We start from the raw sequence: 14,449 nt of genomic DNA, 5'->3' as shown, positions 1-14,449 counted from the left end.
GACACTGACATAACCAAAAGCAGAGTTGCAGATAAAAAATAGATTCTGTTTCACTGATTTCTGGGTTATGGATTCAAATCAAATATATATTAGAAAAAAAAGTTAAGGCTACTGGTTAAAATCTACATAAAACAGGTATTAAAAATGTACCAGGTGCTGGGTGTGTTAGTGCAAGCCTGTAATCCCAGTTGCTGAAGAGGCTGAGGAAGAATTATCAAAATTTCAAAGCCACCCTTAGCAGAAGTGAGGTTCTAAGAAACACAGTGAGATCCTGTCTCTAAATAAAGTAAAAAAAAAATCCTGGGGATTTGTCTTAGTAGTCAAGTGTTCGTGAGTTCAATCTCCAATATCCCCCATGAAAAATGTACCAGGGGGCTGGGGCTGGGGCTCAGTGGAGCTCACTTCTCTGGCACATGTGAGGCACTGGAATATAAGGTCTATCAACAACATTATATATATAGTACCAAGATATTGACATGGACTTTGATCTAAATTGCGTGTAATTTAGCCCTTAAGATTGAAGTTGGTTGGGGCTGGGGATGTGGCTCAAGTGGTGGTGGGCTTGCCTGGCATGCGTGCAGCCTGGATTCGATCCTCAGCACCACATACAAACAAAGATGTTGTGTCCGCCCAAAACTGAAAAATAAATATTAAATTTAAAAAATATATATATCTCTCTGTCCCTCTCTCTCTCTCACACACACACACACTCTTAAAAAAAAAAAAAGATTGAAGTTGGCCAGGCATGGTGGTGCATGCCTGTAATATCAGCTGTTTACAAGACTGAGACATAAGGATCATGAATTCAAAACCAGTCTCATTAATGGTGAGGCACCAAGCAACTCAGTGAAACCCTGTCTCTAAGTAAAATACAAAATAAAGGTATGGATGTGGCTCAGTGGTAGAGTGCCCCTGACTTCAATCCCCAGTCTCCCCCCCAAAAAAATGGGGCTGAGTAAATAGCTCAGCTTGTAGAGTGCTTGCCTTCTAAGCATGAGGCCCTGGGGTCAATCCCCAGTACAGAGAGAGAGAGAGAGAGAGAGAGAGAGAGAGAGAGAGATTGAAATTGCATGTAATTTAAATTCAAGTTAGTCCCACTTTTATTTTTTCCTGCCACACAAGAATAAAAGAGTTTCCTGAAATATTTGGAATGTTTGTGTGGGTTATTTATTTATTTATTTTTTATTTACTTATTTTTATGTGGTGCTGAGGATTGAACCCAGGACCTTGCACGTGCTAGGTGAGTGCTCTACCACTGAGCCACAACCCCAGATTGCCTGACCATAAATAAATAAACAAACAAATTAATAAATAAATAAACCCTCAATTGATGACCCATTACAATTTCTAAAAATCCTTAATTGGGACACATAAACCTCATTTAGGAGAGATTCATTATTTTTAATGTCACCTACTTTTATTCTGCTTTCTTCTCATATGAAAATCTCAGAATGATAAATTAAAATCTTTTAGGGCTGGGGATGTGGCTCAAGCAGTAGCGCGCTCGCCTGGCATGCATGTGGCCCGGGTTCGATCCTCAGCACCACATACAAACAGTGATGTTGGGTCCACCAAAAACTGAAAAATAAATATTAAAATTCTCTCTCTTCTCTCTCTCTCTCTCTCTCTCTCTCTCTCGCTCTCTTTAAAAAAGATTAAAATCTTTTAAAAATGCCCTCCAGTTCTTGAAGAAAAACATTATAAATGGTGCATACATTTGAAATAAAACCTGGGAAAATGATTAATAATGCTGAAAGTGGAGTTTTGAGATTAACCAAAATTTCTCAGTTTGCAAATTGAATCTGTGTGCTTGTCTCATAAATTTTGAAGGAAAAAAAACTCTATTTAAGCAAGAAGAAATAGAATGCCCACCAGGTGGTATGAGGAATGATACCAGAAAAAAACAAACAAACTCATTTTTGTGTGCCATCTTAGAAGTTTACTGATGGTTTTGGGCAGAACAGGAAGCATAATGCATTTAGAATAGGCTTTGGAAAAGGCATCCTGACTACTATATGGGTTCACATTCATTCTTTCTATGACCCATCTTTTTTTCTTCAAATTCAATCAGGAATCACCCCTGGGACAAAGGACTTTGTTGAAGGTGTTCCCACAAGTGGGCTTCAAGGTCTTTTACATTTGAAATAAGCCTTAATTGTGCTCATTAACATCTTTAGGTTAGCCACCAGGTGTGTTTGAGTGAGGCCCATTATCCTCATTACATGGTCATTATACTATCTATTCTATTTTATACTTATTTTGTGTGAACAGAGAACCCTAGTTTTGGATATGTGAACAGAGAGCTAGAAAACTAGGGGTTTATTCTAAGACCTATGGAGAGCTAAACTGAAGTTTTGGATTTCAGATTTTGGTTTTGGATTTGAGATACTGCTTCTGCTACATTTAAAAATCCCAGGACTCATGAAGAGAATGAGTTAAAAGCCAGCATCATCAAACTTGTGAGGCCCTAAGAAATTCAAAGGGAACCTGTCTCTAAATAAAAATATTAAAAAAGGGGTGGGAATGTGAATCTGTGGATGAACACCTCTGGGTTGAATTTCTGGTACCAAAAAGAAGACAACATACACATAATAATAATAATAATAATAATAATAATAATAATAATAATAATAATAATAAACAAACAAGCAAGCAAACAAACCCTCATGAGTAACAAGCCCTAAAATTAACAGCCTCTCTCATGCATGAATACAATAAATGGATTTGTAGTTCTCTCCTGGTAATTATCTCAGTCTTCACTATGAAATCTGGAGACATGCTGGACTCATGGCACATGGAAGCCCACAAAGGGCTTTAGAAAGAAGCTGAAAACACCATACAATTATGGAATAAAATGCCCAGGTTTTCAACTGCTGATCTAAGCCTCACTAAACTAGTCAGAGGTGAAAACTAAACTACCACAGAGACACCCTCTGGCCACAAGACTCTGGAGAGGACCACGAGGAGTCCCTAGCCATGACTGCCAGTTTCCACCATTGCCACTCCTGTCAGCTTTAAGCCCCCTTCCTACACAGACTCAATATAACAAGGCACACTTACCATTTCCTGGCTCTCAGGGTTCTCAGCGTTCTCCCTGTGGTTTGTTTTCAGATTCTGCATAGCACAGACACCTGGGCTCCGGATCCAGAACAGAAGCCTACAAAAAGATTTTTTAAATGGCGGGTTCCAGACACCAAGGGAAGAGAAGTTTGTGGAAGCCCTCCCCCTCATCACTGGCTGCATGAGGATTGGACAGTTCTCACCTAAGTGACTGATTGGTCAAGGCTTCAGGCACTGCCTCCAACCTGAGCCAAGTGGGCACAGAATCAATGTCTGAATGACAGGCTGCTCCATTGTCATTGTTAACCGACTACAGATCAGGGCTGAGAATATAGCTTAGTCAGTAAAGTGCTTGTTTTGCTTATATAAGGCCATGGATTCAATCCCCTCACTACACACATACACTCCCGCCAAAAAAAAAAAAATACATTAAGCAACGGACTTTGGGGACTAGGGTTATGGATCAGTGGTAGAGAACTTCCCTAGCATGCATGAGGTACTTGGTTGAACACGAAGCACCATATTAAAAAGCCACCCAAGAGGGGGATGTGGCTCAAGCTGTAGCACACTCGCCTGGCATGCGGGCGGTCCAGGTTCGATCCTCAGCACCACATACAAACAAAGAATTTGTGTCCGCCAAAAACTAAAACTAAATATTAAAAAAAGCCAACAAAGAAACTACTAATGATACTGTGTCCATCTACATCAAAAAAATATTCAACAACAATAAAAAGACTATGTATTGGACTTGTGCACCCTCACTACAGAACTCATAAACACTTTTTATAAATAATATATACATATATGTCTTCAGAAAATGTATAAAATTCTCCTGTGATGTCTTTTCAAGTAACTTATATTACAGGTATGCTTCACAACCTGAAATCCTCCCCACCTCACTTCTTCTTCTTCTTCTTCTTCTTCTTCTTCTTCTTCTTCTTCTTCTTCTTATTATTATTATTATTATTATTATTATTATTATTATTACTATTAGAGGCCTGTTAATTGCATTAAATGCCTCTGTATGGTGTTATTTTAAGGCAAAGTTTTCTTCCAATAATAGGACCTCACCCAGAGAGAAATGTATTGACACTTATGACTGTTTATAAGGTTAAAGCAATTTGTGAATAAATATGTATATATATTTTTATGAAAATGATATCACAATTACTTTCATATATATATATTTAATTTTTCTATTCTTTGTCTCATAAAAAAATACAGTTTGAACTTTAAACTCTTTAGCAATGTTCTTTTATCCCTTCCCCCAAAAACGTGACTCACAAGTATAATTCAAATTATTGAGACTCATAAATTTTTGATCCTTTATTTTAACTAGTGAAGTCTAAAGATTTTCTTTTTATTTTCACCTTTAAATGAAATCCACTCTTTATAGCTTTCTTGTTGTGTAACTGACCTTTAATATTCTGCAATTTTTACCCCCATTCTGATCACTTTGGACTATTCATGTTTTCATGGAGGGGATCTCAAAGTGTTCATGCACAAGGTAGGAAATTGATATAGTAAGATATAAGACTGGTGATTGCTGAGTATGTAGATTTTGCTATACAAAATAAGTATTGGTGGATGATATGGGGGTAGGGAGAAAAAGAGCAACGAAATAAAGAAGAAAAACTTGAACAGTAGAGGGGTTCACATGCTACAAGTCTATAATGATAGCGTGAATATAGAGGGTAGTGTTCTTGGAAGCAGCAATAAAATTTGAGGGAAAGAAAAAGGTAATTTTTTGCACAGTTCCCAAGTGAGAGAGCCAGGTGAGTGGGTTCTATGTTCAACTCTTCCCACCTAGGAGTGGAATTTATAGTTCATAGGGTATGTCTCAGTAAGTAGTAAAACACCATTTCTATGTACCTTTACACTTTTTCATGGCTACAAGCTGACTTGACAATTCCAGTCACATTACATCTTTGCACTTGTTAGCTATTCATTAATTAATTCATTCATTACATTATTTATTTGTTTTTTATTAATTCACTTTTTCTTTAGTTGTCATTGTTTTTACATTACTGGTGATTACATAATTGCATAAATATTCTGAAGGTTGACTTTTGGTTAAATATTGTTTTATGTGTTTATTCATATATTTACTTTTCATTGAAATGTTTTTCCTTTACCAAGCCTGATTTATATTAGACCTCAATCTTCATTTATGAAGACAAGATAAAATCACATTATTCCAAATAACTCAAGGATTTGTCATCTTTGCAGAACCCTAATCACCTGCTAAAGTTGACCCAGTCTGGGTCATCTAAAAGCTGTGTCAAAACTCCTCTTTTTTCTTATATACACTTTAATAAAGGATTTCTCTCTCACTTTTATATTTTGGAGAGTAGACTAACTTCCCTAGCAGTAGTTAGTAACCTAGATGAGTTTTCCAACTAGCTCACTATTACTTTTAAATAATTTACATTCTTGACACTAACTGCTGAGAGCCATAGCTAAGTAAGAATGACACATGGAAATTTCCTTGTCAGCCTACCCCATGTTGCTTAGACGAGGACTCTCCATTGTGGAAATGGGCTTGCCTTGGACCCAGGTCATTTGCAGTGACATAGCATGTATGTTTGAGTAAGCTGACCCTGCTCAAGGACAAGGATGGATCCGGGTTTAGGGAGGATCCTGCTGGATTAGGGTGGGTCCAGGTTTAGGGTGTATCCTTCTGGGAATAGCGAGTATCTTGCTTCCTCAGGTGCCTGCTCCTTGGGTTTAGGGCAGTTCCAGGTTTAAGGAGGACCCTGCTGGGACTAGGGCGTATCCTGCTGCCTCAGGCGCCCAATGGCTCCTTGAGTTCCCTTTGAGTTCTCAGGGGATTCAGAGAGTATTTTGGGATGCAGAGCCCAGTGGAAGTGCTTTTTCCCAAGAACATGTGTGTAGAGTGCTGGTGACAGTTTGGGAATAAAGAATTGCTGTTTGAATCTACAAGGCTGTGAGTGGCTCGTGATTTTGTGCCCAGCCAGACTGCGGCAAATAACAGTGTCACTGATTACTTTTTTTAATTTTTGCAAGATCTTTCTCTCTCTCTCTCTCATATGACAAATTGAAATCAGATATGCTTTTTTACTAAGAAACACTCTCAGCCTTTAATAAAATATTCTATAAAGAAGAAGGGTTTCACTGATTTTCTTAGAGCCTCACTAAATTGCTGAGGCTGGCTGAATTTAATCTAATGTTATAGAAGTTTGATATATATATATATATATATATATATATATATATATATATATATATATATATATAGAGAGAGAGAGAGAGAGAGAGAGAGAGAGAGAGAGAGAGAGTAGTGTTCATTTGACTCTTTCTCTTGGGGACTGTGCCAGAGTTACCTTTTTCTTTCACTTCTACCTTATTTCTGCCTCCAAAGAAACTACCCTTTACCCTCATACTACCATTGATCCACCATTAGACTTTTTAAATCTGAACTCTTGAGCTGGTCATTCTTTCCCTCTTTCCTTCACAGCACTTTTTTCTCTACCCGTACCTATTCCACCAATACTTTTTCATGAATACTCACTACTACATACTCAGTATCCACCAAGGTCACATCTTGATCCATCCCTGTTCTGCCTTTTCCATGGATCACTTTGAGATCCCCTCCACCCAGATATCAATAGTCCAGAGTAAGGTCAGGTAAGGGTGTTATATATACAGGTTTTTTAAAGTCATTTACATAACAATAAGCCTATTAAAATTGGGATGTATTTTGTCTTAAGTTAAAAAAGAAAATCTACAGACTGCACTGTTATACTGAATTGTTTAAAATTTATTAATCTCAATAATTTGGAAAAAGAAATTCTATAAAAAGGAGAATAAAGGAAAGAACATAACACATAAAATTGACAAATTTGAGGACACACCATGTGTACATATCAAAGAGTGTCATATATCAGTGCTTTCAAAAGACAAATTAATTTGAAATAAATGTAGTTAATGTGAGATGTAGTAATCATTTATTAATTATATATAATGGTAGTATACATGTATATGTACAAAATGCATCTCATATAATTATGAGTATACATTGCAAAAAAATGAACTCTACAGTATTTATTTAATTTTTCTGACAACACTATAAATACCTACATCTAGGTTTATGTATTACCAAATGTTCAGGATACATTTTGTACTTCATAAAGTTTACAACTCACCAACGGACATTTTTTTTCAATTTTTCATTTCTCTGGTTTTATACAAATTATATTTACATGAATTCACTTCTTCATACATATACTTTATATAACAATATACATCATATTCCACCATCATTTTTAACCCCATGATCCCTCCCCTCACCTCCCAACCCCCAAAAGGTCATTTTGATACACAATGATGTATGCTATAAAGTTATAGAAAAAGAGTATATACCTTATAATTGTTGGGAAAAGTATAAACGGCAGCCATACCCCAGAGAAAAAAACCCCAACATGGCGCCTAAGCACCTTTTCTTCCTACCTTCTTCTTTTCTGCAGTGGCGCGAAAAGTTCCCACCCGTGTGAACTCTCCCGCCGGTGCCAATTTCAAACCTCGCTGGCGGGGAACCTTAGCCCCAATGAGAACTAATTCCTGGGCTCCAGAGCTGATATCTGAAAGAACTTGCCAATAAACGGGTTGCCTGCCATTTATCTAAACCCTACCATCTCCCCCTTAGTTCTATATAAGCACACTGCTTTTTGCAATAAAATTGGAATTCTCCAGGCGAAGTGTCTTTGCGTGGGGAATTCTTTCAACAATAATATGAAGAGATAAAGTTTTGTAACTAATACATAGCATAATAATAATAATAATAATAATAATAATAAACTTGCCATTTAGACATTAATAAATTATACATCTAGCACTATTGACATCTTTTCCAAAAAAAATTGACATCTTTTCCAAAAAAAAGGGGATTTATTTGTGGGGAAAATGGTATTCAATGCTTTCTTAATATCAAGAATAAATTATTTTCAGAAGTAATATATATTTCAATATAAAAATAAAATAGAACCAGGTTCCATGGCACACATCTCTAATCCCAATGGATTGTGAGGCTAAGGCAAGATAATCCTGAGTTTAAAGCCAGCCTCAGAATCATAGCAAGGCCCAAAGCAACTATGTGTGACCCAGTCTCTGTGTGCCCCTGATTTAAATTTCCAGTAAGAAACAACAACAAAAAGAATACAATGTATTGATGAGGACACAGAACAAATTATCATGAACTAAAGATGGAGTAGAAATTGCTGTTATTTCATCATGAAAACTGTATATATATACTTCTCACCAAGCAGCTTAGACCTATAGAAATTATAGTATGTGTGTAAAATGACACTGTACAAGTATGTGATAGCATAAGACTAGATCTATACTTGTCAATACAGTAGAAATGTGCGGCCTAGGAGGAAAGAGGAGGTGATTCAGAAAAATAAAAATAATAAAGTTTGAGAAAAAATGGTTCTGGAGCGCAGAAAGATTTTTGGTTTAATTAGGGTACAAAATACCACATAAGTATTATACTGAAGTTACATCTGTTAAATACATCACATGTATAATGGATTTCAAGGAAAATATGTGGAACTTATCTCAAACAAAATAAAAATGTACAAAAGCACATAAAATAGCATGTGTGTAAATAAAACTAATCATTAAAAAGACAACTATTTTAACTCAATTTAATATATAATATTTTCCTATCAAAATTTTAGCATGTTTTTCTTTAAATTCAAGAAGAGAGCTGGACCTGTTGGTGCACAATTGGAATCCCAGTGCCTTGGGAGGTGTATTGTGAGCTCAAGTCCAGCATCAAAAAAAGTGAGGCACTAAGCAATTCAGTGAGATACTGTGTCTAAATGTCATACAAAATATGTTTGGGGATGTGGCTCAATTCCCCTGAGTTTAATTCCAAGTACCAAATAAAAGAAAAGAAAAGAAGGGACTGAAAAAATTGTCTTAGAAATAAAATATATGTAAAATACCCCAAAACCTTTAATAAAAAAACAACAAATAATATAGTTATTGTTATGAGACACATTTAATGTATATTATGAAACTATATTGCAATAATACAGACCAATATATTATAATATAAATCAAATCTGAAACCATATGTAGATCAATAGTATTGTTAAGAGCAATAGAAAGGCATATGTAAAATGGACCATATGAAAAATAAAATTAGACGTGAATGAATGTATCTATCCAACCTAAAGTTAGAATTGGGACATAGAGGCAAAGTTCACTGTTAGAGTGTGTGTGCAGAATGTGCAAGATAGTCAGTTCCAAACTTAGCAACACTATAAAAAGCAAATATTAACAGGGAAGGATGTTGAAAATAAAGCAGAATATTAAATGAGACACTCTCCCTCCATCTATAGATAAATTTAAGGAAAAAAAAAAACTACTGTGAGTATCTCTTTGGCAAAATCATGAATGAGTAGAGAGATTTAGATACACTGGATATTAGTCCAGTCTTAAGAAATGTACCACATTTGGGACAAAATTCCCAATTACCATCATCACCTCTAGTGAACAGAAATGTGAGAGAGGGGCTGAGGATGTAGCTCAGTTTTTAGAGTGCTTGCCTTGTATGCAAAAGGCCCTGGGTTCAATCTCTAGCACCACAAAAAAAAAAAAAAAAAAAAGAAGGAAATATGAAAGAAATGATACAAAAAAAAAATGGTGATACCTAGGAGCCATAAAATTTTTCACAAGTGTTTCATCAGCTGTGACTAAGACACAAAAATACCCAAATGTCAAAGCTGTCAATTTATCTCAAAAAAAACTGCCAGCATATTTTCCCAATTGCTGTTGCTGACAGATGAAGTTCACTCTAGCTTGTATTATAGGTGAAATAGGGAGGAATCCAGTAAACTACTCTAAGCGTGAGTGAGATTTTGGCACTTCCTGAATCCTGCCCAACACTGATACACTATTAATAAGGCCAGAACTACCAATTCCTCCTAGAAAAAGTTTTTTTTTTTTGTTTTTTTTTTATGGGTGTGTGTATGTGTGTATTGAATGTTTCACATTTAACATATTTTGTTTATGTTACTATGTCCCTGATACACTAGTAATAATGCCAGAACTACCAATTGCTCCTAGAAAGTTTTTTTTTGTGTGTGTGTGTGTGTGTGGATGTGTGTGTCAATGTGTGTACTGAATATCTCAACTTTAAAATATTTTATTTACCTTACTATGTCCTGAAGTCCCAAAGTCTAGAACAAAAGGTGATTGAGCTTATGTAAATCTCTGTAGATTTCAAACAAATGAATTTACATCCTTTTCCCAGCACATTTATGAACTATGATACCAAACAGCTGTTCAGAAAGGAGCTTAAAAAACAATGATCCCTGTTTATTCCAACAAATCTTTACAGAATAGTCCTACAATGGCTACTTCATATAAACTTCCCTCAGGGATAAAATGCATCAGTCAAAGAGATTTTCTGTAGCCTGGGCAGTATTGTTGAAAAGATTATTATAATAATCTAAAAGAGCGAGGTATGGTGGCAAATATACTAGAGGCTGGAGAGGCAAGTCAGGAGGATTGTGATTTGAAAGACAGCCTTAACAACATAGAAAGGCTATAAGAAACTTATTGAGATATTAGTGATATATCACATGTCTCAAAAAAAAAAAAAAGGACTGGAGACATAACTCAGTGGTAAGCACCCGCAGAGTTCAATTCCTAGCACCAAACCACACCAAACTAAACAAATATCTGAAAGATAGTAGGGACTCCAGAGTATAGGTGTATATGCATAGATAAAAATTTTGGTTACAATATGAAGTTAATAAAGATACTTTTGAAAAAAAATTCATGGTTCTTTTTCTTAAAGAGAGAGAGAGAGAGAGAGAGAGAGAGAGAATTTTAATATTTATTTATTCATTTTAGTTTTCGGCAGACACATCTTTATTTGTACGTGGTGCTGAGGATAAAACCCAGTGCCACATGAATGCCAGGCAAGTGCACTACCGCTTGAGCCACATTCCCAGCCCCTATAATGGTTCTTAAGAGCTCAAAATAAAAATGCCATATAATCCACTAATAATATTTTTTTAAGCAGGGTATCATTGTGAATGTCTGTACTCTCAGTGGCTTGGGAGGATGAAACAGGAGGAACTTAAATGCAAGACCAGCCTCAGAAACTTGGCAATGGCCTAAGTGACTCAGGGATATCCTGTCTTATTAAAAAAAAAATAGGGATATAACACAGTGGTAAAGTGCCTAAATAAGTAAAAATAAATAACAATAACAATTCTTGGTTTAAAAAATGCCCTATAACCCAGTAATTATAATTCTGGGTAAATATCTAAAGAAATTGGAACACTTTTGTTAAAGATATTACTTCACTTCCATTTTTATTGTAGGTTTATTCACAGTATCTAATAAAAGGAATCAAATGAAGTGCCTTTTAGATGCAAGGTATTGATGAAAAGGTTTCTTCCAGCTGCAGATCATCCATCTACTTGCCTTAAAGGCTGCGTACGTATAATTCAAACTGCTCCCGAAAAGGCAAGACTCAGATATGGATTCTTCTGAGTACTCCAAAAAATTTTGGTACCTCCGGAAAAATTCTATAAGACTTTTCCAAAATTAAGGAATAGGTAAATTTTGGAGTTTGGAATGTGGACAACATAGAGTAAATTCTTCAAGGGAGAATCTTAATTCAGACACTGTGATAAGGTGTCTGAGTCTGGGGAAGAAAGAGGAAGTAAAATCAGAGTTTGAGATAAAACTAGACTTTGCTTCACTGATTTCTAGGTTATTGATTTAATCCAAACAGATATTGGAAAAGGGTTAAAGCTACTAATTAAAATTTATGTAAAACAGGTATTTAAAAAGTACCAGGAAAGAGCTGAAGGTGTGGCTCAGTGGTACAGTGCTTGCCTAGCATATATGAGGCCGTGAGCTTAATTCTCAGTGCCCCATATAAATAAATTAAATATAAAAAAATTTAAAAAAAATACCAGGTAAGGATTTAGGGTTGTTGCTCAGTAGTAGAGTACTTGGCTAGTATGCATGAGGCAGTCTGTTTGATACTGGACCCACATTAATAACAATAATAATAATAATAATAATAATAATAATAATAATAATAATAATAAAGATATTTTGTACATCCACAACTAAGAAAAAATTATTTTAAACAAGTACAACAGCGCTATGGCCTGTAACCTTCTAATTATCTGTGTTCTAATTAAGCCCTTGCAATTCAACTTTCTTGTTATTTAAATTAAAGTCCAGTTCCACTTTTATTCCCTGCCACACCAGGACAAAGGAGTTTGCTTGAATATTAGGAATGCCTCTAAATGTCATTTTAATAAAGTTGTTTTACATATTTAAAAACTCAGTTGAAAGCAAACTTGGTGGCACAGGCCATAACCCCTGTGGCACAGAAGAATTATACATGAGTATCATGAGTTCAAAGCTACCATCAGCAAAAACAAGTCACTAAGCAACTAAGTGAGACCCCCTCTCTAAATAAATACAAAAAAAAAAAAAAAAAAAAAAGACTGGGGATGTATCTCAGTGCCCCTGAGTTAAATACCTGGTACAAAAAAAAGAAGAAAAATGAAAAAAATTCAATTGATGACAAATACATTAAAGAAAGAAAGAAACAAACAAAAACACCTTAATTTTGGACAAATTAACAACACTATTGTGAGGATGGCCTTAGGCCTGGCCTAAAAAAAACTCCATTTTAAAAACTTCAGTTTGAAACATGCAGTCTCACCAGGCATGCCTAAAGAAGCCCTGAAGTATTGCCTTCAGACATAAACAAATCACTTCCCCTCACCATAAACAGAGTGAGGCCTCTGGCAGGTTGTCCTCACCTAATAAGAGGGAAGGGTGAGAAGACCAAGGTGCAGACCACCAGACCAGATGTTTCTGGCCCTAGAGTAAATGATGTCATGGCAAAATCTGGTGGTAACTAACAAGGTTTGAAAAAAGGGTAAAAAAGCTGCAAAATTTAGTATAAAGAGTAGAGCAAATGACAGACGTTCAGCCAGCTCAATAAAAAATGCACTTGAGCTGGGGAGGCTGATGAGGACTTGGAATGACATCTCATCACTTCTCATCATTTGTATTATCCTCACCACTCTTAAACTCTACAGCCACACCTTAGTGAGAGGGGGGAAAAGTAAAAGACTATATTGTAAGGGTCCCTCGAAACGTCGGAGAAAGAGACCACCAAGTGACCACTCATGCAATTGGCAGAAGGGGGATTTATTGAACCAGCATGCTGGGGCTCCATGCCCACTCAAGAAGGGAAAGCAGCCCAGAGCCTGAGCAGGGGCTGAGCACTGCTTAAGTACACTTTTTGGGGAGGGCAGAGGGCTTTGTATACATCAGAACAAATCATCATGAGGCACGGGAAAATTGAACAACAACTCCTAAACATGATTAGTTCATTCATTGGCGGGAACAGGTGAAGCTGGAGTGATAGGTCATTCCTAAGGAGGGGGTTACATTTAAACTGATTGGTCCAGGCCCTGCAATGCCTACGTTTGACCACACAGAGCCCTTATTAAACAACCAAGTACTCAGGGGAAATATTTACTGGGCAGTTCCAAGCATTGTCTTAACAGCTATAGAAATTTCAGGTTTTGCAAGTAGCATACAAACCTAACAATACCTAATCCTTTACATTTTAACTCAGACCTTGCAGCTTAGAAACTTTACAACACCCCGTCTTTTACCCTTTAACTTTTACGCTTTAACTTCAATTTCTTTTACCCTTACATATATGATGTTCTTCTCATGTGATGAAAACTTAATTTCAGTGGGGAGAAACCCAATGGGGAAAATAAAACCAAGAGGCAAGATCTCCCACACACCCAAAATGTATACTTCTATGAATAAAAATTTTATCAAAATTACTTTAAAATTTCATTTAACTTTTGTGCTGTCTGGTCTTATGAGAAAGCAAATTTTATTTTAAACTTCTAAGCAATGTCCTAAGGCATTAATATTTTCCCAGAGGGAAAAACAATATAATGCATTAGTATAATTTAAAAATTTCTAGTATTCATAATAAAAATTAAGAAGGACAGCTTAAATCAATTTAATAACTTAAACCACTATATGCAAAATATTATTATTTTTGAAAATATAAATTGACTAATAAATAAATGTATTTTTCAAGCTTCATCCTAAAATTCACTCTTGACCTCTCAGGGATATCTATGTTCACTACAGCTATATTCTATGTTTGAGATTCATAAATACCCTGACCTCAGCAAGGTGAAAAAAATGGACAACTCAGTTCTGCGTCATAGGTTATGGAATAAACATACCAAACAACATTCTCTTACGGCCAAAGAACAGGAGAGACTCTGCACTTTGAGACAGAAACCATCTACAACTCAGAAGTGTACAAAAGTGGAAACTG

General features: G+C 35.8%; 1 pseudogene; it reads right to left on the bottom strand.

Annotated features, from left to right (window-relative positions):
- Positions 1 to 14,449, bottom strand: part of LOC139707873 (zinc finger protein 845-like) — a 71,496-nt pseudogene that overhangs the window by 44,442 nt on the left and 12,605 nt on the right.

This window comes from Marmota flaviventris, chromosome 12 (genome assembly GCF_047511675.1).
Source record: "Marmota flaviventris isolate mMarFla1 chromosome 12, mMarFla1.hap1, whole genome shotgun sequence".
In the NCBI taxonomy this organism is placed as follows: Eukaryota; Metazoa; Chordata; class Mammalia; order Rodentia; family Sciuridae; genus Marmota; species Marmota flaviventris.
The sequence above is the reverse complement of the archived record's forward strand: the minus strand, read 5'-3'. Positions and strand labels throughout refer to the sequence as shown.